This window comes from Lates calcarifer, unplaced genomic scaffold (assembly GCF_001640805.2).
Source record: "Lates calcarifer isolate ASB-BC8 unplaced genomic scaffold, TLL_Latcal_v3 _unitig_1476_quiver_2051, whole genome shotgun sequence".
Taxonomy (NCBI): Eukaryota; Metazoa; Chordata; class Actinopteri; family Centropomidae; genus Lates; species Lates calcarifer.
This window is the reverse complement of record NW_026115547.1, coordinates 1-27,911: the sequence shown is the minus strand read 5'-3', so window position 1 is coordinate 27,911 and position 27,911 is coordinate 1. Positions and strand designations below refer to the sequence as shown.

General features: G+C 49.6%; 31 non-coding genes and 2 pseudogenes across 31 annotated transcripts; all 33 read left to right on the top strand.

The window, feature by feature from the left end:
• The first annotated feature begins 229 nt into the window (after positions 1-229).
• Positions 230-420, top strand: LOC127139369 (U2 spliceosomal RNA). Its single transcript, XR_007809569.1, has one exon. It is a non-coding gene; the product is annotated as a U2 spliceosomal RNA (small nuclear RNA).
• A 560-nt stretch (positions 421-980) lies between these two features.
• On the top strand, positions 981-1,144 carry LOC127139359 (U1 spliceosomal RNA). Its single transcript, XR_007809559.1, has one exon. It is a non-coding gene; the product is annotated as a U1 spliceosomal RNA (small nuclear RNA).
• A 304-nt stretch (positions 1,145-1,448) lies between these two features.
• Positions 1,449-1,560, top strand: LOC127139384 (U5 spliceosomal RNA). The gene has a single exon (XR_007809582.1). It is a non-coding gene; the product is annotated as a U5 spliceosomal RNA (small nuclear RNA).
• A 5,680-nt stretch (positions 1,561-7,240) lies between these two features.
• LOC127139374 (uncharacterized) lies at positions 7,241-7,450 on the top strand (annotated as a pseudogene).
• Positions 7,451-7,830: 380 nt separating this feature from the next.
• LOC127139387 (U5 spliceosomal RNA) lies at positions 7,831-7,943 on the top strand. The gene has a single exon (XR_007809585.1). It is a non-coding gene; the product is annotated as a U5 spliceosomal RNA (small nuclear RNA).
• Positions 7,944-8,124: 181 nt separating this feature from the next.
• Positions 8,125-8,315, top strand: LOC127139371 (U2 spliceosomal RNA). Its single transcript, XR_007809571.1, has one exon. It is a non-coding gene; the product is annotated as a U2 spliceosomal RNA (small nuclear RNA).
• A 561-nt stretch (positions 8,316-8,876) lies between these two features.
• LOC127139358 (U1 spliceosomal RNA) lies at positions 8,877-9,040 on the top strand. Its single transcript, XR_007809558.1, has one exon. It is a non-coding gene; the product is annotated as a U1 spliceosomal RNA (small nuclear RNA).
• Positions 9,041-9,414: 374 nt separating this feature from the next.
• Positions 9,415-9,526, top strand: LOC127139383 (U5 spliceosomal RNA). Its single transcript, XR_007809581.1, has one exon. It is a non-coding gene; the product is annotated as a U5 spliceosomal RNA (small nuclear RNA).
• A 181-nt stretch (positions 9,527-9,707) lies between these two features.
• Positions 9,708-9,898, top strand: LOC127139372 (U2 spliceosomal RNA). The gene has a single exon (XR_007809572.1). It is a non-coding gene; the product is annotated as a U2 spliceosomal RNA (small nuclear RNA).
• Positions 9,899-10,460: 562 nt separating this feature from the next.
• Positions 10,461-10,624, top strand: LOC127139389 (U1 spliceosomal RNA). The gene has a single exon (XR_007809587.1). It is a non-coding gene; the product is annotated as a U1 spliceosomal RNA (small nuclear RNA).
• Positions 10,625-10,993: 369 nt separating this feature from the next.
• On the top strand, positions 10,994-11,105 carry LOC127139382 (U5 spliceosomal RNA). Its single transcript, XR_007809580.1, has one exon. It is a non-coding gene; the product is annotated as a U5 spliceosomal RNA (small nuclear RNA).
• A 181-nt stretch (positions 11,106-11,286) lies between these two features.
• LOC127139370 (U2 spliceosomal RNA) lies at positions 11,287-11,477 on the top strand. Its single transcript, XR_007809570.1, has one exon. It is a non-coding gene; the product is annotated as a U2 spliceosomal RNA (small nuclear RNA).
• A 5,489-nt stretch (positions 11,478-16,966) lies between these two features.
• Positions 16,967-17,184, top strand: LOC127139375 (uncharacterized; annotated as a pseudogene).
• A 380-nt stretch (positions 17,185-17,564) lies between these two features.
• On the top strand, positions 17,565-17,677 carry LOC127139386 (U5 spliceosomal RNA). Its single transcript, XR_007809584.1, has one exon. It is a non-coding gene; the product is annotated as a U5 spliceosomal RNA (small nuclear RNA).
• A 181-nt stretch (positions 17,678-17,858) lies between these two features.
• On the top strand, positions 17,859-18,049 carry LOC127139367 (U2 spliceosomal RNA). The gene has a single exon (XR_007809567.1). It is a non-coding gene; the product is annotated as a U2 spliceosomal RNA (small nuclear RNA).
• Positions 18,050-18,612: 563 nt separating this feature from the next.
• LOC127139388 (U1 spliceosomal RNA) lies at positions 18,613-18,776 on the top strand. Its single transcript, XR_007809586.1, has one exon. It is a non-coding gene; the product is annotated as a U1 spliceosomal RNA (small nuclear RNA).
• A 375-nt stretch (positions 18,777-19,151) lies between these two features.
• Positions 19,152-19,263, top strand: LOC127139381 (U5 spliceosomal RNA). Its single transcript, XR_007809579.1, has one exon. It is a non-coding gene; the product is annotated as a U5 spliceosomal RNA (small nuclear RNA).
• A 181-nt stretch (positions 19,264-19,444) lies between these two features.
• LOC127139366 (U2 spliceosomal RNA) lies at positions 19,445-19,635 on the top strand. Its single transcript, XR_007809566.1, has one exon. It is a non-coding gene; the product is annotated as a U2 spliceosomal RNA (small nuclear RNA).
• Positions 19,636-20,196: 561 nt separating this feature from the next.
• LOC127139379 (U1 spliceosomal RNA) lies at positions 20,197-20,360 on the top strand. The gene has a single exon (XR_007809577.1). It is a non-coding gene; the product is annotated as a U1 spliceosomal RNA (small nuclear RNA).
• Positions 20,361-20,736: 376 nt separating this feature from the next.
• On the top strand, positions 20,737-20,848 carry LOC127139380 (U5 spliceosomal RNA). Its single transcript, XR_007809578.1, has one exon. It is a non-coding gene; the product is annotated as a U5 spliceosomal RNA (small nuclear RNA).
• Positions 20,849-21,029: 181 nt separating this feature from the next.
• LOC127139365 (U2 spliceosomal RNA) lies at positions 21,030-21,220 on the top strand. Its single transcript, XR_007809565.1, has one exon. It is a non-coding gene; the product is annotated as a U2 spliceosomal RNA (small nuclear RNA).
• Positions 21,221-21,783: 563 nt separating this feature from the next.
• Positions 21,784-21,947, top strand: LOC127139368 (U1 spliceosomal RNA). The gene has a single exon (XR_007809568.1). It is a non-coding gene; the product is annotated as a U1 spliceosomal RNA (small nuclear RNA).
• A 374-nt stretch (positions 21,948-22,321) lies between these two features.
• Positions 22,322-22,433, top strand: LOC127139378 (U5 spliceosomal RNA). The gene has a single exon (XR_007809576.1). It is a non-coding gene; the product is annotated as a U5 spliceosomal RNA (small nuclear RNA).
• Positions 22,434-22,614: 181 nt separating this feature from the next.
• On the top strand, positions 22,615-22,805 carry LOC127139364 (U2 spliceosomal RNA). The gene has a single exon (XR_007809564.1). It is a non-coding gene; the product is annotated as a U2 spliceosomal RNA (small nuclear RNA).
• Positions 22,806-23,367: 562 nt separating this feature from the next.
• LOC127139360 (U1 spliceosomal RNA) lies at positions 23,368-23,530 on the top strand. The gene has a single exon (XR_007809560.1). It is a non-coding gene; the product is annotated as a U1 spliceosomal RNA (small nuclear RNA).
• A 375-nt stretch (positions 23,531-23,905) lies between these two features.
• On the top strand, positions 23,906-24,017 carry LOC127139377 (U5 spliceosomal RNA). Its single transcript, XR_007809575.1, has one exon. It is a non-coding gene; the product is annotated as a U5 spliceosomal RNA (small nuclear RNA).
• Positions 24,018-24,198: 181 nt separating this feature from the next.
• LOC127139363 (U2 spliceosomal RNA) lies at positions 24,199-24,389 on the top strand. Its single transcript, XR_007809563.1, has one exon. It is a non-coding gene; the product is annotated as a U2 spliceosomal RNA (small nuclear RNA).
• A 561-nt stretch (positions 24,390-24,950) lies between these two features.
• On the top strand, positions 24,951-25,114 carry LOC127139357 (U1 spliceosomal RNA). Its single transcript, XR_007809557.1, has one exon. It is a non-coding gene; the product is annotated as a U1 spliceosomal RNA (small nuclear RNA).
• A 375-nt stretch (positions 25,115-25,489) lies between these two features.
• LOC127139385 (U5 spliceosomal RNA) lies at positions 25,490-25,601 on the top strand. Its single transcript, XR_007809583.1, has one exon. It is a non-coding gene; the product is annotated as a U5 spliceosomal RNA (small nuclear RNA).
• Positions 25,602-25,783: 182 nt separating this feature from the next.
• Positions 25,784-25,975, top strand: LOC127139373 (U2 spliceosomal RNA). The gene has a single exon (XR_007809573.1). It is a non-coding gene; the product is annotated as a U2 spliceosomal RNA (small nuclear RNA).
• A 560-nt stretch (positions 25,976-26,535) lies between these two features.
• On the top strand, positions 26,536-26,698 carry LOC127139361 (U1 spliceosomal RNA). The gene has a single exon (XR_007809561.1). It is a non-coding gene; the product is annotated as a U1 spliceosomal RNA (small nuclear RNA).
• Positions 26,699-27,065: 367 nt separating this feature from the next.
• LOC127139376 (U5 spliceosomal RNA) lies at positions 27,066-27,177 on the top strand. Its single transcript, XR_007809574.1, has one exon. It is a non-coding gene; the product is annotated as a U5 spliceosomal RNA (small nuclear RNA).
• Positions 27,178-27,356: 179 nt separating this feature from the next.
• On the top strand, positions 27,357-27,547 carry LOC127139362 (U2 spliceosomal RNA). The gene has a single exon (XR_007809562.1). It is a non-coding gene; the product is annotated as a U2 spliceosomal RNA (small nuclear RNA).
• The last annotated feature ends 364 nt before the right edge of the window (positions 27,548-27,911 follow it).

Genomic DNA, 27,911 nt, shown 5'->3' with positions numbered 1-27,911 from the left:
AACGCCAACGAGTTTAAGCTATTTTTGGTAGGTTTTGGCCGTAAGGCTGAGCCCTTTGAGTGTGTGAAAAGTCAAACGGCTGTCTCCGCTAAGAACCAGGGGTGCAAAGTGGGGAGACTGGGTGGGGGTGCTAAGCAGCAGCCATTGTTAGGCTGGCTTGAAAACAGGGCACCGTGACAAGAGAGGATCGTGCCAAGAGCTTGGACGGAACACGAAACGCTTTGGACTCATCGCTTCTCGGCCTTTTGGCTAAGATCAAGTGTAGTATCTGTTCTTATCAGTTTAATATCTGATACGTCCCCTACCCGGGGACCATATATTAAATTGATTTTTGGATCAGGGAGCCGGAACGGGGGCTTGCTCCTTCCACTCCACGCATCGACCCGGTATTGCATTACCTCCAGGTACGGTGCACATTCTCTGGAAACGTGCAATGTAACTATAGAGTTTTGTGGGGGGTGTTTTTTCCAGGGGAGTCCCTTGCTTTTCTCACATTCCTTTATCGATAGGGTACAAGTTGCTCAAAGCCCTGATGCGGTTACTGAGTCGTACGCTTAGTGGTGCACTCTTGATTTTTCCCTTCCCGGAGGTTGATCAGGGTGTACCGTCTCTCTTTTGCAGCTGGAAAAGAAGGTAAAGTAAGCAGTTCTCTCTATATAAGGGGATAACGTGTCCAACAGACCTTTAGAGACGGGAGCATACACGGCTTATGCATTACTGTTTTTTGAAAAAAAACAGGCACATTCCAGTTTGTCTGGGCCGAGCTCCGACCGGTGAGAAAAGTCAATAAAACCAGCAAAGTTTGTGCACCGCGCAACTTTGTCAAACTGCAGTATAGTGCTTGCAACGCCTCGGGACAAGCCTCAGATGAGGGTCAGCTAATGCTGATGTCGCCGAACTCTGGCATTGTGCAGTGTGGCCACCATCAGCCAGGGTGCTGTGTCTGGAACCGACCCCACCGTCTCTGACAACTCCAACTCATACTTACCTGGCAGGGGAGATACCATGATCAAGAAGGTGGTTCACCCAGGGCGAGGCTCAGCCATTGCACTCCGGTTGCGCTGACCCCTGCGAATTCCCCAAATGTGGGAGTCTCGACTGCATAATTTCTGGTAGTGGGGGACTGCGTTCGCGCTCTCCCTGACCGCTACGTCAAAGGAAAAAAAAGCGTGCAAGTTGGTGCTGTTGTCGGGCCGTGACGATTGGTGGGCGTTTCTGTATGTTACAAGCACACATGCCCCAGCCCCCGCCCCCCCAAAGGCGGGGCTTTCCGCCTAAGCCTAACCCTCCGCAAACCCCATTGGATAGCGCATGTGACAGTACGGGGCAGGGTAGCTGACGGGTGCGATCTGGGATTTGGAACGCGGCAGGCGCAAAGAGAGGCCTACCGTGACGGTGGTGGCTGGGACGACTGGGGTTCTCGGCTGCCCTCAAGGCGAAGGCCGTACTGACTCTGGTTTCTCTTCATAACGCACAAGTCTTTCGCCTTTTACTAAAGACTTCCGTGGAGAGGAACGCCAACGAGTTTAAGCTATTTTTGGTAGGTTTGGCCGTAAGGCTGAGCCCTTTGAGTGTGTGAAAAGTCAAACGGCTGTCTCCGCTAAGAACCAGGGGTGCAAAGTGGGAGACTGGGTGGGGGTGCTAAGCAGCAGCCATTGTTAGGCTGGCTTGAAAACAGGGCACCGTGACAAGAGAGGATCGTGCCAAGAGCTTGGACGGAACACGAAACGCTTTGGACTCATCGCTTCTCGGCCTTTTGGCTAAGACTGCGATCGCCTCCTGTTGGTGGTTAAAATCCTTGTCTGTCGTGGCATCGGTTTTATCAGTGCTTGGGAGGATATTTCTAAATGTTCCTTGTTTAAAGCATTTCAATTTTCCAGTAATTGAAAATCTTTAACAAATAGGAATTCATTGGCTGAGAGAGCTATTTTACCTGTTCTCTGCAGGTTGTAACATCTTGACCAGGCCGATCAGGTAAGTACTCTTTGTCTCTTGTGTTATTTATTGTTTTTCATTATTCTTACTTATCGGATTGATCTTTTACTGGTTTTATTGTTTTAGCACTTTTTTAGCTTGTGGTGCCTCCATCATGTCGGCCACCCATGCCGGCATGCGGAGGCACCACAGCGTTCGTTTAAATTTTGTGGAGAGAGAGGGTAAACTCCTGGGGATGTCCAGACTGGACTTCTCCAGGAAGCTAGTCCAAAAAGCCTTGGGTTTCACACCAAATGATCTGAACTGTATACTGACCTTGCCTTTTGGTAAAGGCTTTGATGTGAGTTTCCGTTCAGCAGCTCTGCTAAGAGAGTTTTGGACACGTTTTGAAAATGTTAAACCCCAGTTTTCTGCCTTCAGTGTGGAGAAACTGACTGACAATGCCTTAAAAACGGTTATTGTCAGAATGTTCAATGAAACAGTGAATGCAGAGGACATTTGTTTGTGGCTGGGAAGATATTGCACTGTTAAAGGCCAGGCTACCAAAGTGAGAGATGAGGATGGCATTTGGAACTGCGCTTGGAGGGTCCCCATTCAACAATGGCAGGACCCCCAGGGCTTCCAAGGCCTAAAACATCTGCCATCCATGATAGTTCTGGGAGAAAACAGGGGCTACATCCATTACCAGGGTCAGCCCAAGCTCTGCCGCAAGTGTGGTGAGCACGGGGCACCTGGCCGAAGCTTGTCAGCAGACTGTCTGTGGGAAATGCAGAGAAATTGGGCACACCTTGAGGAGTGCACCAATGGCAGAAAATGCAATCTATGTGGAGAATCAAACCACCTCTTCAGAGATTGCCCCAAATCTTTTGCCAACAAAGTAAAGGCAGCAAAAGCAAGTGGGCAAAATGGTGGACCAGGCCAGGCAGTTAGAGAGCTAATTGAAGAGGCTGGGCCGGAAAATTCAAATCTCCCGCCAAATCCTGTGATTGGAGGAGTGGAATCAGATGAGGCGGGAGAAAGGGAGGGGCCTGCAACAGCCCCATCAACAGAGAGTTCTGGAGAGGATGGGGCAATGCAGGTAGAGGGCGGAGCTAGTTCAGATAATGAGGAAGGCCAATTGCAGACTGATAGCGAGGATGCCTCCCCCCCAACGCCCAGCAAACAAAGAGGCCGGCATCAGAATTGTCCTCTGAGTCTCCTGTATTCTCAGAGAAGAGGGGAAGAGTTGGGACTCTCTCAGACAGTTCATCTGTGGAGGAGCCCAGAGTCTTCCCCTCCGATTCACCAAATGAGGTCTCATTTTTAACAATAGCTCTGCAATCAACCCCTAAGGACTCAAAACTAAATGCAAGGTTGCAGCCTAGACCAACCCCCAGAGTCCATCCGGGGACTGGAGCTAAACCCCCTTACTCTTCACCTGTAAGAGTGAAGGAAGAGCTCCATTCACAGCAGATTATCTGACTGCCATTTTATCTCTGAAATTCCTTGTATAGTCCTTTTAAAATTTCATACCTGTTGTTTTTAACCATACTCATGACTCTCACCTTCTCAACCGTCAATGTGAGAAGTGTGAAGTTGCGAGTTTAGAGCCCAGAGTATTTTATCCTATCTTGTTTCCTTTAAGTCAGATGTGTTTTTAATACAGGAATGTGGCATTCCGTTTTTAAAACACTACAGACAGTGGGAGGAGTTGTGGCCATATACATCAATATGGAGTGGATCAAATTACAACAAAAATGATGGAGTGGCCATTTTAATCAAAAATCCTCAGGTTCTGGTGAAGGGCAGCACTGTGGTGAGAAACGGTCGGGCACTTTTAGCACACTTGACTTTTAGGGGAAGGGATTTTAATCTCTTAAATATTTATGGCTTTAATGACAGGAATGACAGGTATGACCTTTTAGAAGAACTGCAGTTCCACATGCTAGGTAGGGAACCTTTAGTTGTAGGGGGTGATTTTAATTGTATTTTAAGCAGGAAAGACAGGAAAAGAGGAGGGCAAGATTTTAAAGTTGATAAAGCATCACTTTTACTACAGGGCATATGCAGGGATTTTAAAATTCAGGACTGTTTTAAAACCATGCATCCTAGAGAGGAGGGCTTCACCTGGTTCAGTGGTGATGGCACCAGAGCCTCTCGCATAGACTATATTTTTACACGGGACTGCCCACCAACCGATGCTAGATTGACCCCTGTTTTCTTTTCCGATCACCTGATGCTTTCCTGCACCCTTTTGCTCTCTTCGGGTGTGACATCAGGAAGTGGTCTGTGGAAACTCAACTGCTCCCTTTTAGAAGACCAGGTTTTAGTCAACCAATACAGGGAGCAGTACAGAGAGTGGCAGACCCTTCAAGACTTTTACGACACATGCGCACACTGGTGGGAAATGGTGAAGGAAAAGACCCAGACTTTTTTTAGACAGGCAGGGAAGAGAAAAAAGAGTAGGGAAAATAGACGCATGATGGGACTGCAGAAACGACTACAACGCTATTTTAAACTACAACAATGCGGAATGGATTTTAGTGAGGAAATAAAACAAGTCAAAACAGAGATGTCGGTTTTAGCAGAAACCAAAAGTAAAGGTGTCATTTTAAGAAGCAGGGAACAAGAAATTGAAGAGGGGGAAAAGTGCACAAGGTATTTTTTTAAGAAAATCATAAATAAAAGGGGAACGGTTTGTAAACTAACAAAAGAAAATGGGTGCACAGTAGAAACAATAGAAGAAATTAAACAAGTTGTTGAAAACTACTATGAAAAATTGTACCAAAGGAAACCTATTGAAAAAGACACCATGACAGAAGTTTTAAACCTCATTACCGGGACAGTAGAAAGCAGCGTGCTTTTAACCCAAGATTTTACGATTTTAGAGTTAAATAAATGCATCACAGGTTTTAAGAAGGGGAAGTCCCCAGGACAAGATGGACTTCCCCTGGAATTTTATTTGACATTTTGGGACATTTTAGCACCTGATTTGCTTGCTGTTTTTATGGGTTTTGAACGACTAGACCGACTTCCTGACAGTTTTAGAATAGGGATAGTGACTCTCCTTCACAAGGCCAAAGATAAGACTGATTTGAAGAACTGGAGACCTATCACTCTTTTAAACTTTGACTGCAAACTTTTTAGCAAACTTTTAGCCTCACGTATGTCTGGATTTTTAGAAGAGGTGATTCACCCAGATCAAGCCTGCGCCATTCCGGGGAGGAAGATCACCGACAGCCTCGTACTGATCCGAGACACCATCTGTTACGCGAGAGACAGAAACATCAGGCTAATAGTACTAAATTTAGATTTTGAAAAAGCCTTCGATCGGGTCTCGCACCAGTACCTCTTTCGGGTACTGCAAAAAATGGGATTTCCAGAAAGGTTTATAGCTTGGGTGGGATTGCTGTACCGGAGCATCACCAGCAGATTTGTTATTAACGGGCACCTGACAAAAGCAGTGGATATTAACTGCGGTGTTCGTCAGGGCTGTCCGTTATCTGCCCTCCTCTATGTCATCTGTATAGAACCTCTGGCGCAGATCTTGAGAAGGGACCAACGAATCAATGGGATCGGAATCCCAGGGAGCGGGGGACTTCAGACTAAATGCGTTTTATACATGGACGACGTGAACGTTTTATGCACAGACCTTTTATCTGTCAACAGGACGCTGGACTTGACTGACTGGTTTGGACGGGCCTCTGGGTCAAAACTCAACAGAGGCAAGACCCAAGCCCAACTTTATGGGCCATGGACGGCGACTGAAATGACAGGACTCCCCCTGACTGTGACACAGACTGACCAGAGAATACTGGGGGTCAAATTTGACAAGGAGGGGGGAGGGAAAACAAATTGGCCAGACGTGGTAGGAAAAGTAAGGCAAAGACTAGGATACTGGGGACTTAGAGGACTGACCATTGAAGGGAAGGTTTTAATCATCAAAGCAGTGATTTTACCCTTGCTTTTACTGATCAGTTCCGTTTTTATCCCTCCTAGGAGAGTGCTTTTAGATCTTGACCGAGCCATCTTTTACTTTTTGTGGGGCTCCAAGTGGGAAAGACTGAGGAGAGACGTGATGAGGAGGCCAAAAGAAAAAGGGGGAAAAGGAGTACCTGACCTACACTTGTTTTTAGGAAGCCGATACGTCGCGCTATACGTGAAATATGCTACAGACCCATCCAGAAACCCTAAGACCACAGCAATGACACGATTCTGGATGGGTTCTTATCTCAGAAGATTGAAGATTTTACCCACTGATCTTAAAGTACCTGTGTCCTTTAACCTGCCACCAGCCTATGCTTTTATTCAGAAGTTTTTAAAGCATTTTAACCTGGAGCAGGAGGAGCTGCAAGTTTTAGCCAATCACCGTGTGTTGATTTCTGTTGTGCAGGAGCAGGAACCAGTGAGTCCAGTGCGCGGGCTTCCATTAGGCCAGCCCTCAACAGTTTGGCGCAACGTCAACCACCCCGCTCTTCCAAACAGACTCCGGGACCTGTCATGGATGGTGGCTCACGAGATCCTCCCGGTCAGGTCCGTCATGCACTCCCGGGGCATGTCGGCGCTCTCAACCTGCCCCCGACCTGGTTGTGGCGCGCCTGAGTCGGTGAGGCATCTGCTCTGGGAGTGCAGCGCTGCCGTAGACCAGTGGGCAATGGCTGGCTCCTTACAATTCCCATACTTGCCAGCAAGGGAGGTCCTTACAGCACAGCTGGTGCTCTATGGGGTGAGCCAGGAAGCAATCAAAAAAGACGACTTTGCCAAGCAGTGGCTCACCCTGGCCGCCATCAAAGACGCCATGTGGACCTCCAGAAACTTGCTGGTAAGGAAGCACATGCAGATGCCCCCCGTGGCTGTGATCCGGATGGCCGCAGCGACGGTCCAAGTGGCCGAAGCTGCAGGCGGCAGGCCTAGGACACAGCCACAAAGAAGAATCGCCTCTGTGCCCATTTGGACGAAGGAGCCGGAGCTACACGGGAAAAGGTCAAAGCAGCGGCGGCCTGGCTCTCCGGGAGAGGAAGGTGGGAAGGAGCGAGAGGGCGGGGATCTCCTATGAGCACCAGGACAGGATCCTGAGAGACTTACTGTTTGGAGGAGCGGAGTGAGTAACCCTGGGTAGGGACTCACCCTGCTCCTGCACAAGAGAACCTTTTAACAAATACACTCCCTTTTAAAATATTCCTTTACAACTTTGTTGTTTTTTTTTTTTAATCTGTAAAACCTCTTAGAAGTACTGTTTTCATTGTCTTAACTATGATTTTACAGATTATCCACAATTGTTGACAAGTTGTATTTTGATGTAGGGTGTATTTTTTTTAATTATGCAAAAGTTTCTATGGAAAATGGAAATGAGTATCAATAAAGAGGAAAAAAAAAAAAAAAATCTGTTCTTATCAGTTTAATATCTGATACGTCCCCTACCCGGGGACCATATATTAAATTGATTTTTGGATCAGGGAGCCGGAACGGGGGCTTGCTCCTTCCACTCCACGCATCGACCCGGTATTGCATTACCTCCAGGTACGGTGCACATTCTCTGGAAACGTGCAATGTAACTATAGAGTTTTGTGGGGGGTGTTTTTTCCAGGGGAGTCCCTTGCTTTTCTCACATTCCTTTATCGATAGGGTACAAGTTGCTCAAAGCCCTGATGCGGTTACTGAGTCGTACGCTTAGTGGTGCACTCTTGATTTTTCCCTTCCCCGGAGGTTGATCAGGGTGTACCGTCTCTCTTTTGCAGCTGGAAAAGAAGGTAAAGTAAGCAGTTCCCTCTATAGAAGGGGATAACGTGTCCAACAGACCTTTAGAGACGGGAGCATACACGGCTTATGCATTACTGTTTTTTGAAAAAAAACAGGCACATTCCAGTTTGTCTGGGCCGAGCTCCGACCGGTGAGAAAAGTCAATAAAACCAGCAAAGTTTGTGCACCGCGCAAACTAACGCACAAGTCTTTCGCCTTTTACTAAAGACTTCCGTGGAGAGGAACGCCAACGAGTTTAAGCTATTTTTGGTAGGTTTGGCCGTAAGGCTGAGCCCTTTGAGTGTGTGAAAAGTCAAACGGCTGTCTCCGCTAAGAACCAGGGGTGCAAAGTGGGGAGACTGGGTGGGGGTGCTAAGCAGCAGCCATTGTTAGGCTGGCTTGAAAACAGGGCACCGTGACAAGAGAGGATCGTGCCAAGAGCTTGGACGGAACACGAAACGCTTTGGACTCATCGCTTCTCGGCCTTTTGGCTAAGATCAAGTGTAGTATCTGTTCTTATCAGTTTAATATCTGATACGTCCCCTACCCGGGGACCATATATTAAATTGATTTTTGGATCAGGGAGCCAGAACGGGGGCTTGCTCCTTCCACTCCACGCATCGACCCGGTATTGCATTACCTCCAGGTACGGTGCACATTCTCTGGAAACGTGCAATGTAACTATAGAGTTTTGTGGGGGGTGTTTTTTCCAGGGGAGTCCCTTGCTTTTCTCACATTCCTTTATCGATAGGGTACAAGTTGCTCAAAGCCCTGATGCGGTTACTGAGTCGTACGCTTAGTGGTGCACTCTTGATTTTTCCCTTCCCCGGAGGTTGATCAGGGTGTACCATCTCTCTTTTGCAGCTGGAAAAGAAGGTAAAGTAAGCAGTTCTCTCTATATAAGGGATAACGTGTCCAACAGACCTTTAGAGACGGGAGCATACACGGCTTATGCATTACTGTTTTTTGAAAAAAAACAGGCACATTCCAGTTTGTCTGGGCCGAGCTCCGACCGGTGAGAAAAGTCAATAAAACCAGCAAAGTTTGTGCACCGCGCAACTTTGTCAAACTGCAGTATAGTGCTTGCAACGCCTCGGGGACAAGCCTCAGATGAGGGTCAGCTAATGCTGATGTCGCCGAACTCTGGCATTGTGCAGTGTGGCCACCATCAGCCAGGGTGCTGTGTCTGGAACCGACCCCACCGTCTCTGACAACTCCAACTCATACTTACCTGGCAGGGGAGATACCATGATCAAGAAGGTGGTTCACCCAGGGCGAGGCTCAGCCATTGCACTCCGGTTGCGCTGACCCCTGCGAATTCCCCAAATGTGGGAGTCTCGACTGCATAATTTCTGGTAGTGGGGGACTGCGTTCGCGCTCTCCCCTGACCGCTATGTCAAAGGAAAACAAGGTGTCCCGGGTAGCTTCTTTTACTCGTAAGCGTGAAAGCGTGCTGCCAACTATGCCAGTTTTACGACTGCAGGTCGGTGCTGTTGTCGGGCCGTGACGATTGGTGGGCTTTTCTGTATGTTACAAGCACACATGCCCCAGCCCCCGCCCCCGCCCCCCAAAGGCGGGGCTTTCCGCCTAAGCCTAACCCTCCGCAAACCCCATTGGATAGCGCATGTGACAGTACGGGGCAGGGTAGCTGACGGGTGCGATCTGGGATTTGGAACGCGGCAGGCGCAAAGAGAGGCCTACCGTGACGGTGGTGGCTGGGACGACTGGGGTTCTCGGCTGCCCTCAAGGCGAAGGCCGTACTGACTCTGGTTTCTCTTCATAACGCACAAGTCTTTCGCCTTTTACTAAAGACTTCCGTGGAGAGGAACGCCAACGAGTTTAAGCTATTTTTGGTAGGTTTGGCCGTAAGGCTGAGCCCTTTGAGTGTGTGAAAAGTCAAACGGCTGTCTCCGCTAAGAACCAGGGGTGCAAAGTGGGGAGACTGGGTGGGGGTGCTAAGCAGCAGCCATTGTTAGGCTGGCTTGAAAACAGGGCACCGTGACAAGAGAGGATCGTGCCAAGAGCTTGGACGGAACACGAAACGCTTTGGACTCATCGCTTCTCGGCCTTTTGGCTAAGATCAAGTGTAGTATCTGTTCTTATCAGTTTAATATCTGATACGTCCCCTACCCGGGGACCATATATTAAAGTGATTTTTGGATCAGGGAGCCGGAACGGGGGCTTGCTCCTTCCACTCCACGCATCGACCCGGTATTGCATTACCTCCAGATACGGTGCACGTTCTCTGGAAATGTGCAATGTAACTATAGAGTTTTGTGGGGGGTGTTTTTTCCAGGGGAGTCCCTTGCTTTTCTCACATTCCTTTATCGATAGGGTACAAGTTGCTCAAAGCCCTGATGCGGTTACTGAGTCGTACGCTTAGTGGTGCACTCTTGATTTTTCCCTTCCCCGGAGGTTGATCAGGGTGTACCGTCTCTCTTTTGCAGCTGGAAAAGAAGGTAAAGTAAGCAGTTCTCTCTATATAAGGGGATAACGTGTCCAACAGACCTTTAGAGACGGGAGCATACACGGCTTATGCATTACTGTTTTTTGAAAAAAAACAGGCACATTCCAGTTTGTCTGGGCCGAGCTCCGACCGGTGAGAAAAGTCAATAAAACCAGCAAAGTTTGTGCACCGCGCAACTTTGTCAAACTGCAGTATAGTGCTTGCAACGCCTCGGCGACAAGCCTCAGATGAGGGTCAGCTAATGCTGATGTCGCCGAACTCTGGCATTGTGCAGTGTGGCCACCATCAGCCAGGGTGCTGTGTCTGGAACCGACCCCACCGTCTCTGACAACTCCAACTCATACTTACCTGGCAGGGGAGATACCATGATCAAGAAGGTGGTTCACCCAGGGCGAGGCTCAGCCATTGCACTCCGGTTGCGCTGACCCCTGCGAATTCCCCAAATGTGGGAGTCTCGACTGCATAATTTCTGGTAGTGGGGGACTGCGTTCGCGCTCTCCCCTGACCGCTACGTCAAAGGAAAACAAGGTGTCCCGGGTAGCTTCTTTTACTCGTAAGCGTGAAAGCGTGCTGCCAACTATGCCAGTTTTACGACTGCAGAGTCGGTGCTGTTGTCGGGCCGTGACGATTGGTGGGCGTTTCTGTATGTTACAAGCACACATGCCCCAGCCCCCGCCCCCCAAAGGCGGGGCTTTCCGCCTAAGCCTAACCCTCCGCAAACCCCATTGGATAGCGCATGTGACAGTACGGGGCAGGGTAGCTGACGGGTGCGATCTGGGATTTGGAACGCGGCAGGCGCAAAGAGACGCCTACCGTGACGGTGGTGGCTGGGACGACTGGGGTTCTCGGCTGCCCTCAAGGCGAAGGCCGTACTGACTCTGGTTTCTCTTCATAACGCACAAGTCTTTCGCCTTTTACTAAAGACTTCCGTGGAGAGGAACGCCAACGAGTTTAAGCTATTTTTGGTAGGTTTGGCCGTAAGGCTGAGCCCTTTGAGTGTGTGAAAAGTCAAACGGCTGTCTCCGCTAAGAACCAGGGGTGCAAAGTGGGGAGACTGGGTGGGGGTGCTAAGCAGCAGCCATTGTTAGGCTGGCTTGAAAACAGGGCACCGTGACAAGAGAGGATCGTGCCAAGAGCTTGGACGGAACACGAAACGCTTTGGACTCATCGCTTCTCGGCCTTTTGGCTAAGATCAAGTGTAGTATCTGTTCTTATCAGTTTAATATCTGATACGTCCCCTACCCGGGGACCATATATTAAATTGATTTTTGGATCAGGGAGCCGGAACGGGGGCTTGCTCCTTCCACTCCACGCATCGACCCGGTATTGCATTACCTCCAGGTACGGTGCACGTTCTCTGGAAACGCTTCTCGGTCTTTTGGCTAAGACTGCGATCGCCTCCTGTTGGTGGTTAAAATACTTGTCTGTCGTGGCATCGGTTTTATCAGTGCTTGGGAGGATATTTCTAAATGTTCCTTGTTTAAAGCATTTCAATTTTCCAGTAATTGAAAATCTTTAACAAATAGGAATTCATTGGCTGAGAGAGCTATTTTACCTGTTCTCTGCAGGTTGTAACATCTTGACCAGGCCGATCAGGTAAGTACTCTTTGTCTCTTGTGTTATTTATTGTTTTTCATTATTCTTACTTGTCGGATTGATCTTTTACTGATTTTATTGTTTTCAGCACTTTTTTAGCTTGTGGTGCCTCCATCATGTCGGCCACCCATGCCGGCATGCGGAGGCACCACAGCGTTCGTTTAAATTTTGTGGAGAGAGAGGGTAAACTCCTGGGGATGTCCAGACTGGACTTCTCCAGGAAGCTAGTCCAAAAAGCCTTGGGTTTCACACCAAATGATCTGAACTGTATACTGACCTTGCCTTTTGGTAAAGGCTTTGATGTGAGTTTCCGTTCAGCAGCTCTGCTAAGAGAGTTTTGGACACGTTTTGAAAATGTTAAACCCCAGTTTTCTGCCTTCAGTGTGGAGAAACTGACTGACAATGCCTTAAAAACGGTTATTGTCAGAATGTTCAATGAAACAGTGAATGCAGAGGACATTTGTTTGTGGCTGGGAAGATATTGCACTGTTAAAGGCCAGGCTACCAAAGTGAGAGATGAGGATGGCATTTGGAACTGCGCTTGGAGGGTCCCCATTCAACAATGGCAGGACCCCCAGGGCTTCCAAGGCCTAAAACATCTGCCATCCATGATAGTTCTGGGAGAAAACAGGGGCTACATCCATTACCAGGGTCAGCCCAAGCTCTGCCGCAAGTGTGGTGAGCACGGGCACCTGGCCGAAGCTTGTCAGCAGACTGTCTGTGGGAAATGCAGAGAAATTGGGCACACCTTTGAGGAGTGCACCAATGGCAGAAAATGCAATCTATGTGGAGAATCAAACCACCTCTTCAGAGATTGCCCCAAATCTTTTGCCAACAAAGTAAAGGCAGCAAAAGCAAGTGGGCAAAATGGTGGACCAGGCCAGGCAGTTAGAGAGCTAATTGAAGAGGCTGGGCCGGAAAATTCAAATCTCCCGCCAAATCCTGTGATTGGAGGAGTGGAATCAGATGAGGCGGGAGAAAGGGAGGGGCCTGCAACAGCCCCATCAACAGAGAGTTCTGGAGAGGATGGGGCAATGCAGGTAGAGGGCGGAGCTAGTTCAGATAATGAGGAAGGCCAATTGCAGACTGATAGCGAGGATGCCTCCCCCCCCAACGCCCAGCAAACAAAGAGGCTGGCATCAGAATTGTCCTCTGAGTCTCCTGTATTCTCAGAGAAGAGGGGAAGAGTTGGGACTCTCTCAGACAGTTCATCTGTGGAGGAGCCCAGAGTCTTCCCCTCCGATTCACCAAATGAGGTCTCATTTTTAACAATAGCTCTGCAATCAACCCCTAAGGACTCAAAACTAAATGCAAGGTTGCAGCCTAGACCAACCCCCAGAGTCCATCCGGGGACTGGAGCTAAACCCCCTTACTCTTCACCTGTAAGAGTGAAGGAAGAGCTCCATTCACAGCAGATTATCTGACTGCCATTTTATCTCTGAAATTCCTTGTATAGTCCTTTTAAAATTTCATACCTGTTGTTTTTAACCATACTCATGACTCTCACCTTCTCAACCGTCAATGTGAGAAGTGTGAAGTCGCGAGTTAGAGCCCAGAGTATTTTATCCTATCTTGTTTCCTTTAAGTCAGATGTGTTTTTAATACAGGAATGTGGCATTCCGTTTTTAAAACACTACAGACAGTGGGAGGAGTTGTGGCCATATACATCAATATGGAGTGGATCAAATTACAACAAAAATGATGGAGTGGCCATTTTAATCAAAAATCCTAAGGTTCTGGTGAAGGGCAGCACTGTGGTGAGAAATGGTCGGGCACTTTTAGCACACTTGACTTTTAGGAGAAGGGATTTTAATCTCTTAAATATTTATGGCTTTAATGACAGGAATGACAGGTATGACCTTTTAGAAGAACTGCAGTTCCACATGCTAGGTAGGGAACCTTTAGTTGTAGGGGGTGATTTTAATTGTATTTTAAGCAGGAAAGACAGGAAAAGAGGAGGGCAAGATTTTAAAGTTGATAAAGCATCACTTTTACTACAGGGCATATGCAGGGATTTTAAAATTCAGGACTGTTTTAAAACCATGCATCCTAGAGAGGAGGGCTTCACCTGGTTCAGTGGTGATGGCACCAGAGCCTCTCGCATAGACTATATTTTTACACGGGACTGCCCACCAACCGATGCTAGATTGACCCCTGTTTTCTTTTCCGATCACCTGATGCTTTCCTGCACCCTTTCGCTCTCTTCGGGTGTGACATCAGGAAGTGGTCTGTGGAAACTCAACTGCTCCCTTTTAGAAGACCAGGTTTTAGTCAACCAATACAGGGAGCAGTACAGAGAGTGGCAGACCCTTCAAGACTTTTACGACACATGCGCACACTGGTGGGAAATGGTGAAGGAAAAGACCCAGACTTTTTTTAGACAGGCAGGGAAGAGAAAAAAGAGTAGGGAAAATAGACGCATGATGGGACTGCAGAAACGACTACAACGCTATTTTAAACTACAACAATGCGGAATGGATTTTAGTGAGGAAATAAAACAAGTCAAAACAGAGATGTCGGTTTTAGCAGAAACCAAAAGTAAAGGTGTCATTTTAAGAAGCAGGGAACAAGAAATTGAAGAGGGGGAAAAGTGCACAAGGTATTTTTTTAAGAAAATCATAAATAAAAGGGGAACGGTTTGTAAACTAACAAAAGAAAATGGGTGCACAGTAGAAACAATAGAAGAAATTAAACAAGTTGTTGAAAACTACTATGAAAAATTGTACCAAAGGAAACCTATTGAAAAAGACACCATGACAGAAGTTTTAAACCTCATTACCGGGACAGTAGAAAGCAGCGTGCTTTTAACCCAAGATTTTACGATTTTAGAGTTAAATAAATGCATCACAGGTTTTAAGAAGGGGAAGTCCCCAGGACAAGATGGACTTCCCCTGGAATTTTATTTGACATTTTGGGACATTTTAGCACCTGATTTGCTTGCTGTTTTTATGGGTTTTGAACGACTAGACCGACTTCCTGACAGTTTTAGAATAGGGATAGTGACTCTCCTTCACAAGGCCAAAGATAAGACTGATTTGAAGAACTGGAGACCTATCACTCTTTTAAACTTTGACTGCAAACTTTTAGCCTCACGTATGTCTGGATTTTTAGAAGAGGTGATTCACCCAGATCAAGCCTGCGCCATTCCGGGGAGGAAGATCACCGACAGCCTCGTACTGATCCGAGACACCATCTGTTACGCGAGAGACAGAAACATCAGGCTAATAGTACTAAATTTAGATTTTGAAAAAGCCTTCGATCGGGTCTCGCACCAGTACCTCTTTCGGGTACTGCAAAAAATGGGATTTCCAGAAAGGTTTATAGCTTGGGTGGGATTGCTGTACCGGAGCATCACCAGCAGATTTGTTATTAACGGGCACCTGACAAAAGCAGTGGATATTAACTGCGGTGTTCGTCAGGGCTGTCCGTTATCTGCCCTCCTCTATGTCATCTGTATAGAACCTCTGGCGCAGATCTTGAGAAGGGACCAACGAATCAATGGGATCGGAATCCCAGGGAGCGGGGGACTTCAGACTAAATGCGTTTTATACATGGACGACGTGAACGTTTTATGCACCGACCTTTTATCTGTCAACAGGACGCTGGACTTGACTGACTGGTTTGGATGGGCCTCTGGGTCAAAACTCAACAGAGGCAAGACCCAAGCCCAACTTTATGGGCCATGGACGGCGACTGAAATGACAGGACTCCCCCTGACTGTGACACAGACTGACCAGAGAATACTGGGGGTCAAATTTGACAAGGAGGGGGGAGGGAAAACAAATTGGCCAGACGTGGTAGGAAAAGTAAGGCAAAGACTAGGATACTGGGGACTTAGAGGACTGACCATTGAAGGGAAGGTTTTAATCATCAAAGCAGTGATTTTACCCTTGCTTTTACTGATCAGTTCCGTTTTTATCCCTCCTAGGAGAGTGCTTTTAGATCTTGACCGAGCCATCTTTTACTTTTTGTGGGGCTCCAAGTGGGAAAGACTGAGGAGAGACGTGATGAGGAGGCCAAAAGAAAAAGGGGGAAAAGGAGTACCTGACCTACACTTGTTTTTAGGAAGCCGATACGTCGCGCTATACGTGAAATATGCTACAGACCCATCCAGAAACCCTAAGACCACAGCAATGACACGATTCTGGATGGGTTCTTATCTCAAAAGACTGAAGATTTTACCCACTGATCTTAAAGTACCTGTGTCCTTTAACCTGCCACCAGCCTATGCTTTTATTCAGAAGTTTTTAAAGCATTTTAACCTGGAGCAGGAGGAGCTGCAAGTTTTAGCCAATCACCGTGTGTTGATTTCTGTTGTGCAGGAGCAGGAACCAGTGAGTCCAGTGCGCGGGCTTCCATTAGGCCAGCCCTCAACAGTTTGGCGCAACGTCAACCACCCCGCTCTTCCAAACAGACTCCGGGACCTGTCATGGATGGTGGCTCACGAGATCCTCCCGGTCAGGTCCGTCATGCACTCCCGGGGCATGTCGGCGCTCTCAACCTCGACCTGGTTGTGGTGCGCCTGAGTCGGTGAGGCATCTGCTCTGGGAGTGCAGCGCTGCCGTAGACCAGTGGGCAATGGCCGGCTCCTTACAATTCCCGTACTTGCCAGCAAGGGAGGTCCTTACAGCACAGCTGGTGCTCTATGGGGTGAGCCAGGAAGCAATCAAAAAAGACGACTTTGCCAAGCAGTGGCTCACCCTGGCCGCCATCAAAGACGCCATGTGGACCTCCAGAAACTTGCTGGTAAGGAAGCACATGCAGATGCCCCCCGTGGCTGTGATCCGGATGGCCGCAGCGACGGTCCAAGTGGCCGAAGCTGCAGGCGGCAGGCCTAGGACACAGCCACAAAGAAGAATCGCCTCTGTGCCCATTCGGACGAAGGAGCCGGAGCTACACGGGAAAAGGTCAAAGCAGCGGCGGCCTGGCTCTCCGGGAGAGGAAGGTGGGAAGGAGCGAGAGGGCGGGGATCTCCTATGAGCACCAGGACAGGATCCTGAGAGACTTACTGTTTGGAGGAGCGGAGTGAGTAACCCTGGGTAGGGACTCACCCTGCTCCTGCACAAGAGAACCTTTTAACAAATACACTCCCTTTTAAAATATTCCTTTACAACTTTGTTGTTTTTTTTTTTTAATCTGTAAAACCTCTTAAAAGTACTGTTTTCATTGTCTTAACTATGATTTTACAGATTATCCACAATTGTTGACAAGTTGTATTTTGATGTAGGGTGTATTTTTTTTAATTATGCAAAAGTTTCTATGGAAAATGGAAATGAGTATCAATAAAGAGAAAAAAAAAAAAAAAAAAAAAAAAATCTGTTCTTATCAGTTTAATATCTGATACGTCCCCTACCCGGGGACCATATATTAAATTGATTTTTGGATCAGGGAGCCGGAACGGGGGCTTGCTCCTTCCACTCCACGCATCGACCCGGTATTGCATTACCTCCAGGTACGGTGCACATTCTCTGGAAACGTGCAATGTAACTATAGAGTTTTGTGGGGGGTGTTTTTTCCAGGGGAGTCCCTTGCTTTTCTCACATTCCTTTATCGATAGGGTACAAGTTGCTCAAAGCCCTGATGCAGTTACTGAGTCGTACGCTTAGTAGTGCACTCTTGATTTTTCCCTTCCCCGGAGGTTGATCAGGGTGTACCGTCTCTCTTTTGCAGCTGGAAAAGAAGGTAAAGTAAGCAGTTCCCTCTATAGAAGGGGATAACGTGTCCAACAGACCTTTAGAGACGGGAGCATACACGGCTTATGCATTACTGTTTTTTGAAAAAAAACAGGCACATTCCAGTTTGTCTGGGCCGAGCTCCGACCGGTGAGAAAAGTCAATAAAACCAGCAAAGTTTGTGCACCGCGCAAACTAACGCACAAGTCTTTCGCCTTTTACTAAAGACTTCCGTGGAGAGGAACGCCAACGAGTTTAAGCTATTTTTGGTAGGTTTGGCCGTAAGGCTGAGCCCTTTGAGTGTGTGAAAAGTCAAACGGCTGTCTCCGCTAAGAACCAGGGGTGCAAAGTGGGGAGACTGGGTGGGGGTGCTAAGCAGCAGCCATTGTTAGGCTGGCTTGAAAACAGGGCACCGTGACAAGAGAGGATCGTGCCAAGAGCTTGGACGGAACACGAAACGCTTTGGACTCATCGCTTCTCGGCCTTTTGGCTAAGATCAAGTGTAGTATCTGTTCTTATCAGTTTAATATCTGATACGTCCCCTACCCGGGGACCATATATTAAATTGATTTTTGGATCAGGGAGCCGGAACGGGGGCTTGCTCCTTCCACTCCACGCATCGACCCGGTATTGCATTACCTCCAGGTACGGTGCACATTCTCTGGAAACGTGCAATGTAACTATAGAGTTTTGTGGGGGGTGTTTTTTCCAGGGGAGTCCCTTGCTTTTCTCACATTCCTTTATCGATAGGGTACAAGTTGCTCAAAGCCCTGATGCGGTTACTGAGTCGTACGCTTAGTGGTGCACTCTTGATTTTTCCCTTCCCCGGAGGTTGATCAGGGTGTACCGTCTCTCTTTTGCAGCTGGAAAAGAAGGTAAAGTAAGCAGTTCCCTCTATAGAAGGGGATAACGTGTCCAACAGACCTTTAGAGACGGGAGCATACACGGCTTATGCATTACTGTTTTTTGAAAAAAAAACAGGCACATTCCAGTTTGTCTGGGCCGAGCTCCGACCGGTGAGAAAAGTCAATAAAACCAGCAAAGTTTGTGCACCGCGCAACTTTGTCAAACTGCAGTATAGTGCTTGCAACGCCTCGGGGACAAGCCTCAGATGAGGGTCAGCTAATGCTGATGTCGCCGAACTCTGGCATTGTGCAGTGTGGCCACCATCAGCCAGGGTGCTGTGTCTGGAACCGACCCCACCGTCTCTGACAACTCCAACTCATACTTACCTGGCAGGGGAGATACCATGATCAAGAAGGTGGTTCACCCAGGGCGAGGCTCAGCCATTGCACTCCGGTTGCGCTGACCCCTGCGAATTCCCCAAATGTGGGAGTCTCGACTGCATAATTTCTGGTAGTGGGGGACTGCGTTCGCGCTCTCCCCTGACCGCTACGTCAAAGGAAAACAAGGTGTCCCGGGTAGCTTCTTTTACTCGTAAGCGTGAAAGCGTGCTGCCAACTATGCCAGTTTTACGACTGCAGAGTCGGTGCTGTTGTCGGGCCGTGACGATTGGTGGGCGTTTCTGTATGTTACAAGCACACATGCCCCAGCCCCCGCCCCCGCCCCCCAAAGGCGGGGCTTTCCGCCTAAGCCTAACCCTCCGCAAACCCCATTGGATAGCGCATGTGACAGTACGGGGCAGGGTAGCTGACGGGTGCGATCTGGGATTTGGAACGCGGCAGGCGCAAAGAGAGGCCTACCGTGACGGTGGTGGCTGGGACGACTGGGGTTCTCGGCTGCCCTCAAGGCGAAGGCCGTACTGACTCTGGTTTCTCTTCATAACGCACAAGTCTTTCGCCTTTTACTAAAGACTTCCGTGGAGAGGAACGCCAACGAGTTTAAGCTATTTTTGGTAGGTTTGGCCGTAAGGCTGAGCCCTTTGAGTGTGTGAAAAGTCAAACGGCTGTCTCCGCTAAGAACCAGGGGTGCAAAGTGGGGAGACTGGGTGGGGGTGCTAAGCAGCAGCCATTGTTAGGCTGGCTTGAAAACAGGGCACCGTGACAAGAGAGGATCGTGCCAAGAGCTTGGACGGAACACGAAACGCTTTGGACTCATCGCTTCTCGGCCTTTTGGCTAAGATCAAGTGTAGTATCTGTTCTTATCAGTTTAATATCTGATACGTCCCCTACCCGGGGACCATATATTAAATTGATTTTTGGATCAGGGAGCCGGAACGGGGGCTTGCTCCTTCCACTCCACGCATCGACCCGGTATTGCATTACCTCCAGGTACGGTGCACATTCTCTGGAAACGTGCAATGTAACTATAGAGTTTTGTGGGGGGTGTTTTTTCCAGGGGAGTCCCTTGCTTTTCTCACATTCCTTTATCGATAGGGTACAAGTTGCTCAAAGCCCTGATGCGGTTACTGAGTCGTACGCTTAGTGGTGCACTCTTGATTTTTCCCTTCCCCGGAGGTTGATCAGGGTGTACCGTCTCTCTTTTGCAGCTGGAAAGAAGGTAAAGTAAGCAGTTCCCTCTATAGAAGGGGATAACGTGTCCAACAGACCTTTAGAGACGGGAGCATACACGGCTTATGCATTACTGTTTTTTGAAAAAAAACAGGCACATTCCAGTTTGTCTGGGCCGAGCTCTGACCGGTGAGAAAAGTCAATAAAACCAGCAAAGTTTGTGCACCGCGCAACTTTGTCAAACTGCAGTATAGTGCTTGCAACGCCTCGGCGACAAGCCTCAGATGAGGGTCAGCTAATGCTGATGTCGCCGAACTCTGGCATTGTGCAGTGTGGCCACCATCAGCCAGGGTGCTGTGTCTGGAACCGACCCCACCGTCTCTGACAACTCCAACTCATACTTACCTGGCAGGGGAGATACCATGATCAAGAAGGTGGTTCACCCAGGGCGAGGCTCAGCCATTGCACTCCGGTTGCGCTGACCCCTGCGAATTCCCCAAATGTGGGAGTCTCGACTGCATAATTTCTGGTAGTGGGGGACTGCGTTCGCGCTCTCCCCTGACCGCTACGTCAAAGGAAAACAAGGTGTCCCGGGTAGCTTTCTTTTACTCGTAAGCGTGAAAGCGTGCTGCCAACTATGCCAGTTTTACGACTGCAGAGTCGGTGCTGTTGTCGGGCCGTGACGATTGGTGGGCGTTTCTGTATGTTACAAGCACACATGCCCCAGCCCCCGCCCCCGCCCCCCAAAGGCGGGGCTTTCCGCCTAAGCCTAACCCTCCGCAAACCCCATTGGATAGCGCATGTGACAGTACGGGGCAGGGTAGCTGACGGGTGCGATCTGGGATTTGGAACGCGGCAGGCGCAAAGAGAGGCCTACCGTGACGGTGGTGGCTGGGACGACTGGGGTTCTCGGCTGCCCTCAAGGCGAAGGCCGTACTGACTCTGGTTTCTCTTCATAACGCACAAGTCTTTCGCCTTTTACTAAAGACTTCCGTGGAGAGGAACGCCAACGAGTTTAAGCTATTTTTGGTAGGTTTGGCCGTAAGGCTGAGCCCTTTGAGTGTGTGAAAAGTCAAACGGCTGTCTCCGCTAAGAACCAGGGGTGCAAAGTGGGGAGACTGGGTGGGGGTGCTAAGCAGCAGCCATTGTTAGGCTGGCTTGAAAACAGGGCACCGTGACAAGAGAGGATCGTGCCAAGAGCTTGGACGGAACACGAAACGCTTTGGACTCATCGCTTCTCGGCCTTTTGGCTAAGATCAAGTGTAGTATCTGTTCTTATCAGTTTAATATCTGATACGTCCCCTACCCGGGGACCATATATTAAATTGATTTTTGGATCAGGGAGCCGGAACGGGGGCTTGCTCCTTCCACTCCACGCATCGACCCGGTATTGCATTACCTCCAGGTACGGTGCACATTCTCTGGAAACGTGCAATGTAACTATAGAGTTTTGTGGGGGGTGTTTTTTCCAGGGGAGTCCCTTGCTTTTCTCACATTCCTTTATCGATAGGGTACAAGTTGCTCAAAGCCCTGATGCGGTTACTGAGTCGTACGCTTAGTGGTGCACTCTTGATTTTTCCCTTCCCCGGAGGTTGATCAGGGTGTACCGTCTCTCTTTTGCAGCTGGAAAAGAAGGTAAAGTAAGCAGTTCTCTCTATATAAGGGGATAACGTGTCCAACAGACCTTTAGAGACGGGAGCATACACGGCTTATGCATTACTGTTTTTTGAAAAAAAAACAGGCACATTCCAGTTTGTCTGGGCCGAGCTCCGACCGGTGAGAAAAGTCAATAAAACCAGCAAAGTTTGTGCACCGCGCAACTTTGTCAAACTGCAGTATAGTGCTTGCAACGCCTCGGGGACAAGCCTCAGATGAGGGTCAGCTAATGCTGATGTCGCCGAACTCTGGCATTGTGCAGTGTGGCCACCATCAGCCAGGGTGCTGTGTCTGGAACCGACCCCACCGTCTCTGACAACTCCAACTCATACTTACCTGGCAGGGGAGATACCATGATCAAGAAGGTGGTTCACCCAGGGCGAGGCTCAGCCATTGCACTCCGGTTGCGCTGACCCCTGCGAATTCCCCAAATGTGGGAGTCTCGACTGCATAATTTCTGGTAGTGGGGGACTGCGTTCGCGCTCTCCCCTGACCGCTACGTCAAAGGAAAACAAGGTGTCCCGGGTAGCTTCTTTTACTCGTAAGCGTGAAAGCGTGCTGCCAACTATGCCAGTTTTACGACTGCAGAGTCGGTGCTGTTGTCGGGCCGTGACGATTGGTGGGCGTTTCTGTATGTTACAAGCACACATGCCCCAGCCCCCGCCCCCGCCCCCAAAGGCGGGGCTTTCCGCCTAAGCCTAACCCTCCGCAAACCCCATTGGATAGCGCATGTGACAGTACGGGGCAGGGTAGCTGACGGGTGCGATCTGGGATTTGGAACGCGGCAGGCGCAAAGAGAGGCCTACCGTGACGGTGGTGGCTGGGACGACTGGGGTTCTCGGCTGCCCTCAAGGCGAAGGCCGTACTGACTCTGGTTTCTCTTCATAACGCACAAGTCTTTCGCCTTTTACTAAAGACTTCCGTGGAGAGGAACGCCAACGAGTTTAAGCTATTTTTGGTAGGTTTGGCCGTAAGGCTGAGCCCTTTGAGTGTGTGAAAAGTCAAACGGCTGTCTCCGCTAAGAACCAGGGGTGCAAAGTGGGGAGACTGGGTGGGGGTGCTAAGCAGCAGCCATTGTTAGGCTGGCTTGAAAACAGGGCACCGTGACAAGAGAGGATCGTGCCAAGAGCTTGGACGGAACACGAAACGCTTTGGACTCATCGCTTCTCGGCCTTTTGGCTAAGATCAAGTGTAGTATCTGTTCTTATCAGTTTAATATCTGATACGTCCCCTACCCGGGGACCATATATTAAATTGATTTTTGGATCAGGGAGCCGGAACGGGGGCTTGCTCCTTCCACTCCACGCATCGACCCGGTATTGCATTACCTCCAGGTACGGTGCACATTCTCTGGAAACGTGCAATGTAACTATAGAGTTTTGTGGGGGGTGTTTTTTCCAGGGGAGTCCCTTGCTTTTCTCACATTCCTTTATCGATAGGGTACAAGTTGCTCAAAGCCCTGATGCGGTTACTGAGTCGTACGCTTAGTGGTGCACTCTTGATTTTTCCCTTCCCCGGAGGTTGATCAGGGTGTACCGTCTCTCTTTTGCAGCTGGAAAAGAAGGTAAAGTAAGCAGTTCTCCTCTATATAAGGGGATAACGTGTCCAACAGACCTTTAGAGACGGGAGCATACACGGCTTATGCATTACTGTTTTTTGAAAAAAACAGGCACATTCCAGTTTGTCTGGGCCGAGCTCCGACCGGTGAGAAAAGTCAATAAAACCAGCAAAGTTTGTGCACCGCGCAACTTTGTCAAACTGCAGTATAGTGCTTGCAACGCCTCGGGGACAAGCCTCAGATGAGGGTCAGCTAATGCTGATGTCGCCGAACTCTGGCATTGTGCAGTGTGGCCACCATCAGCCAGGGTGCTGTGTCTGGAACCGACCCCACCGTCTCTGACAACTCCAACTCATACTTACCTGGCAGGGGAGATACCATGATCAAGAAGGTGGTTCACCCAGGGCGAGGCTCAGCCATTGCACTCCGGTTGCGCTGACCCTGCGAATTCCCCAAATGTGGGAGTCTCGACTGCATAATTTCTGGTAGTGGGGGACTGCGTTCGCGCTCTCCCCTGACCGCTACGTCAAAGGAAAACAAGGTGTCCCGGGTAGCTTCTTTTACTCGTAAGCGTGAAAGCGTGCTGCCAACTATGCCAGTTTTACGACTGCAGAGTCGGTGCTGTTGTCGGGCCGTGACGATTGGTGGGCGTTTCTGTATGTTACAAGCACACATGCCCCAGCCCCCGCCCCCGCCCCCCAAAGGCGGGGCTTTCCGCCTAAGCCTAACCCTCCGCAAACCCCATTGGATAGCGCATGTGACAGTACGGGGCAGGGTAGCTGACGGGTGCGATCTGGGATTTGGAACGCGGCAGGCGCAAAGAGAGGCCTACCGTGACGGTGGTGGCTGGGACGACTGGGGTTCTCGGCTGCCCTCAAGGCGAAGGCCGTACTGACTCTGGTTTCTCTTCATAACGCACAAGTCTTTCGCCTTTTACTAAAGACTTCCGTGGAGAGGAACGCCAACGAGTTTAAGCTATTTTTGGTAGGTTTGGCCGTAAGGCTGAGCCCTTTGAGTGTGTGAAAAGTCAAACGGCTGTCTCCGCTAAGAACCAGGGGTGCAAAGTGGGGAGACTGGGTGGGGGTGCTAAGCAGCAGCCATTGTTAGGCTGGCTTGAAAACAGGGCACCGTGACAAGAGAGGATCGTGCCAAGAGCTTGGACGGAACACGAAACGCTTTGGACTCATCGCTTCTCGGCCTTTTGGCTAAGATCAAGTGTAGTATCTGTTCTTATCAGTTTAATATCTGATACGTCCCCTACCCGGGGACCATATATTAAATTGATTTTTGGATCAGGGAGCCGGAACGGGGGCTTGCTCCTTCCACTCCACGCATCGACCCGGTATTGCATTACCTCCAGGTACGGTGCACATTCTCTGGAAACGTGCAATGTAACTATAGAGTTTTGTGGGGGGTGTTTTTTCCAGGGGAGTCCCTTGCTTTTCTCACATTCCTTTATCGATAGGGTACAAGTTGCTCAAAGCCCTGATGCGGTTACTGAGTCGTACGCTTAGTGGTGCACTCTTGATTTTTCCCTTCCCCGGAGGTTGATCAGGGTGTACCGTCTCTCTTTTGCAGCTGGAAAAGAAGGTAAAGTAAGCAGTTCTCTCTATATAAGGGGATAACGTGTCCAACAGACCTTTAGAGACGGGAGCATACACGGCTTATGCATTACTGTTTTTTGAAAAAAACAGGCACATTCCAGTTTGTCTGGGCCGAGCTCCGACCGGTGAGAAAAGTCAATAAAACCAGCAAAGTTTGTGCACCGCGCAACTTTGTCAAACTGCAGTATAGTGCTTGCAACGCCTCGGGGACAAGCCTCAGATGAGGGTCAGCTAATGCTGATGTCGCCGAACTCTGGCATTGTGCAGTGTGGCCACCATCAGCCAGGGTGCTGTGTCTGGAACCGACCCCACCGTCTCTGACAACTCCAACTCATACTTACCTGGCAGGGGAGATACCATGATCAAGAAGGTGGTTCACCCAGGGCGAGGCTCAGCCATTGCACTCCGGTTGCGCTGACCCCTGCGAATTCCCCAAATGTGGGAGTCTCGACTGCATAATTTCTGGTAGTGGGGGACTGCGTTCGCGCTCTCCCCTGACCGCTACGTCAAAGGAAAACAAGGTGTCCCGGGTAGCTTCTTTTACTCGTAAGCGTGAAAGCGTGCTGCCAACTATGCCAGTTTTACGACTGCAGAGTCGGTGCTGTTGTCGGGCCGTGACGATTGGTGGGCGTTTCTGTATGTTACAAGCACACATGCCCCAGCCCCCGCCCCGCCCCCCAAAGGCGGGGCTTTCCGCCTAAGCCTAACCCTCCGCAAACCCCATTGGATAGCGCATGTGACAGTACGGGGCAGGGTAGCTGACGGGTGCGATCTGGGATTTGGAACGCGGCAGGCGCAAAGAGAGGCCTACCGTGACGGTGGTGGCTGGGACGACTGGGGTTCTCGGCTGCCCTCAAGGCGAAGGCCGTACTGACTCTGGTTTCTCTTCATAACGCACAAGTCTTTCGCCTTTTACTAAAGACTTCCGTGGAGAGGAACGCCAACGGAGTTTAAGCTATTTTTGGTAGGTTTGGCCGTAAGGCTGAGCCCTTTGAGTGTGTGAAAAGTCAAACGGCTGTCTCCGCTAAGAACCAGGGGTGCAAAGTGGGGAGACTGGGTGGGGGTGCTAAGCAGCAGCCATTGTTAGGCTGGCTTGAAAACAGGGCACCGGTGACAAGAGAGGATCGTGCCAAGAGCTTGGACGGAACACGAAACGCTTTGGACTCATCGCTTCTCGGCCTTTTGGCTAAGATCAAGTGTAGTATCTGTTCTTATCAGTTTAATATCTGATACGTCCCCTACCCGGGGACCATATATTAAATTGATTTTTGGATCAGGGAGCCGGAACGGGGGCTTGCTCCTTCCACTCCACGCATCGACCCGGTATTGCATTACCCTCCAGGTACGGTGGCACATTCTCTGGAAACGTGCAATGTAACTATAGAGTTTTGTGGGGGGGTGTTTTTTCCAGGGGAGTCCCTTGCTTTTCTCACATTCCTTTATCGATAGGGTACAAGTTGCTCAAAGCCCTGATGCGGTTTACTGAGTCGTACGCTTAGTGGTGCACTCTTGATTTTTCCCTTCCCGGAGGTTGATCAGGGTGTACCGTCTCTCTTTTGCAGCTGGAAAAGAAGGTAAAGTAAGCAGTTCCTCTATAGAAGGGGATAACGTGTCCAACAGACCTTTAGACGGGAGCATACACGGCTTATGCATTACTGTTTTTTGAAAAAAAACAGGCACATTCCAGTTTGTCTGGGCCGAGCTCGACCGGTGAGAAAAGTCAATAAAACCAGCAAAGTTTGTGCACCGCGCAACTTTGTCAAACTGCAGTATAGTGCTTGCAACGCCTCGGGGACAAGCCTCAGATGAGGGTCAGCTAATGCTGATGTCGCCGAACTCTGGCATTGTGCAGTGTGGCCACCATCAGCCAGGGTGCTGTGTCTGGAACCGACCCCACCGTCTCTGACAACTCCAACTCATACTTACCTGGCAGGGGAGATACCATGATCAAGAAGGTGGTTCACCAGGGCGAGGCTCAGCCATTGCACTCCGGTTGCGCTGACCCCTGCGAATTCCCCAAATGTGGGAGTCTCGACTGCATAATTTCTGGTAGTGGGGGACTGCGTTCGCGCTCTCCCTGACCGCTACGTCAAAGGGAAAACAAGGTGTCCGGGTAGCTCTTTTACTCGTAAGCGTGAAAGCGTGCTGCCAACTATGCCAGTTTTACGACTGCAGAGTCGGTGCTGTTGTCGGGCCGTGACGATTGGTGGGCGTTTCTGTATGTTACAAGCACACATGCCAGCCCCGCCCCCGCCCCCAAAGGCGGGGCTTTCCGCCTAAGCCTAACCTCCGCAAACCCCATTGGATAGCGCATGTGACAGTACGGGGCAGGGTAGCTGACGGGTGCGATCTGGGATTTGGAACGCGGCAGGCGCAAAGAGAGGCCTACCGTGACGGTGGTGGCTGGGACGACTGGGTTCTCGGCTGCCCTCAAGGCGAAGGCCGTACTGACTCTGGTTTCTCTTCATAACGCACAAGTCTTTCGCCTTTTACTAAAGACTTCCGTGGAGAGGAACGCCAACGAGTTTAAGCTATTTTTGGTAGGTTTGGCCGTAAGGCTGAGCCCTTTGAGTGTGTGAAAAGTCAAACGGCTGTCTCCGCTAAGAACCAGGGGTGCAAAGTGGGAGACTGGGTGGGGTGCTAAGCAGCAGCCATTGTTAGGCTGGCTTGAAAACAGGGCACCGTGACAAGAGAGGATCGTGCCAAGAGCTTGGACGGAACACGAAACGCTTTGGACTCATCGCTTCTCGGCCTTTTGGCTAAGATCAAGTGTAGTATCTGTTCTTATCAGTTTAATATCTGATACGTCCCCTACCCGGGGACCATATATTAAATTGATTTTTGGATCAGGGAGCCGGAACGGGGGCTTGCTCCTTCCACTCCACGCATCGACCCGGTATTGCATTACCTCCAGGTACGGTGCACATTCTCTGGAAACGTGCAATGTAACTATAGAGTTTTGTGGGGGGTGTTTTTTCCAGGGGAGTCCTTGCTTTTCTCACATTCCTTTATCGATAGGGTACAAGTTGCTCAAGCCCTGATGCGGTTACTGAGTCGTACGCTTAGTGGTGCACTCTTGATTTTCCCTTCCCCGGAGGTTGATCAGGGTGTACCGTCTCTCTTTTGCAGCTGGAAAAGAAGGTAAAGTAAGCAGTTCCTCTCTATTAAGGGGATAACGTGTCCAACAGACCTTTAGAGACGGGAGCATACACGGCTTATGCATTACTGTTTTTTGAAAAAAAACAGGCACATTCCAGTTTGTCTGGGCGAGCTCCGACCGGTGAGAAAAGTCAA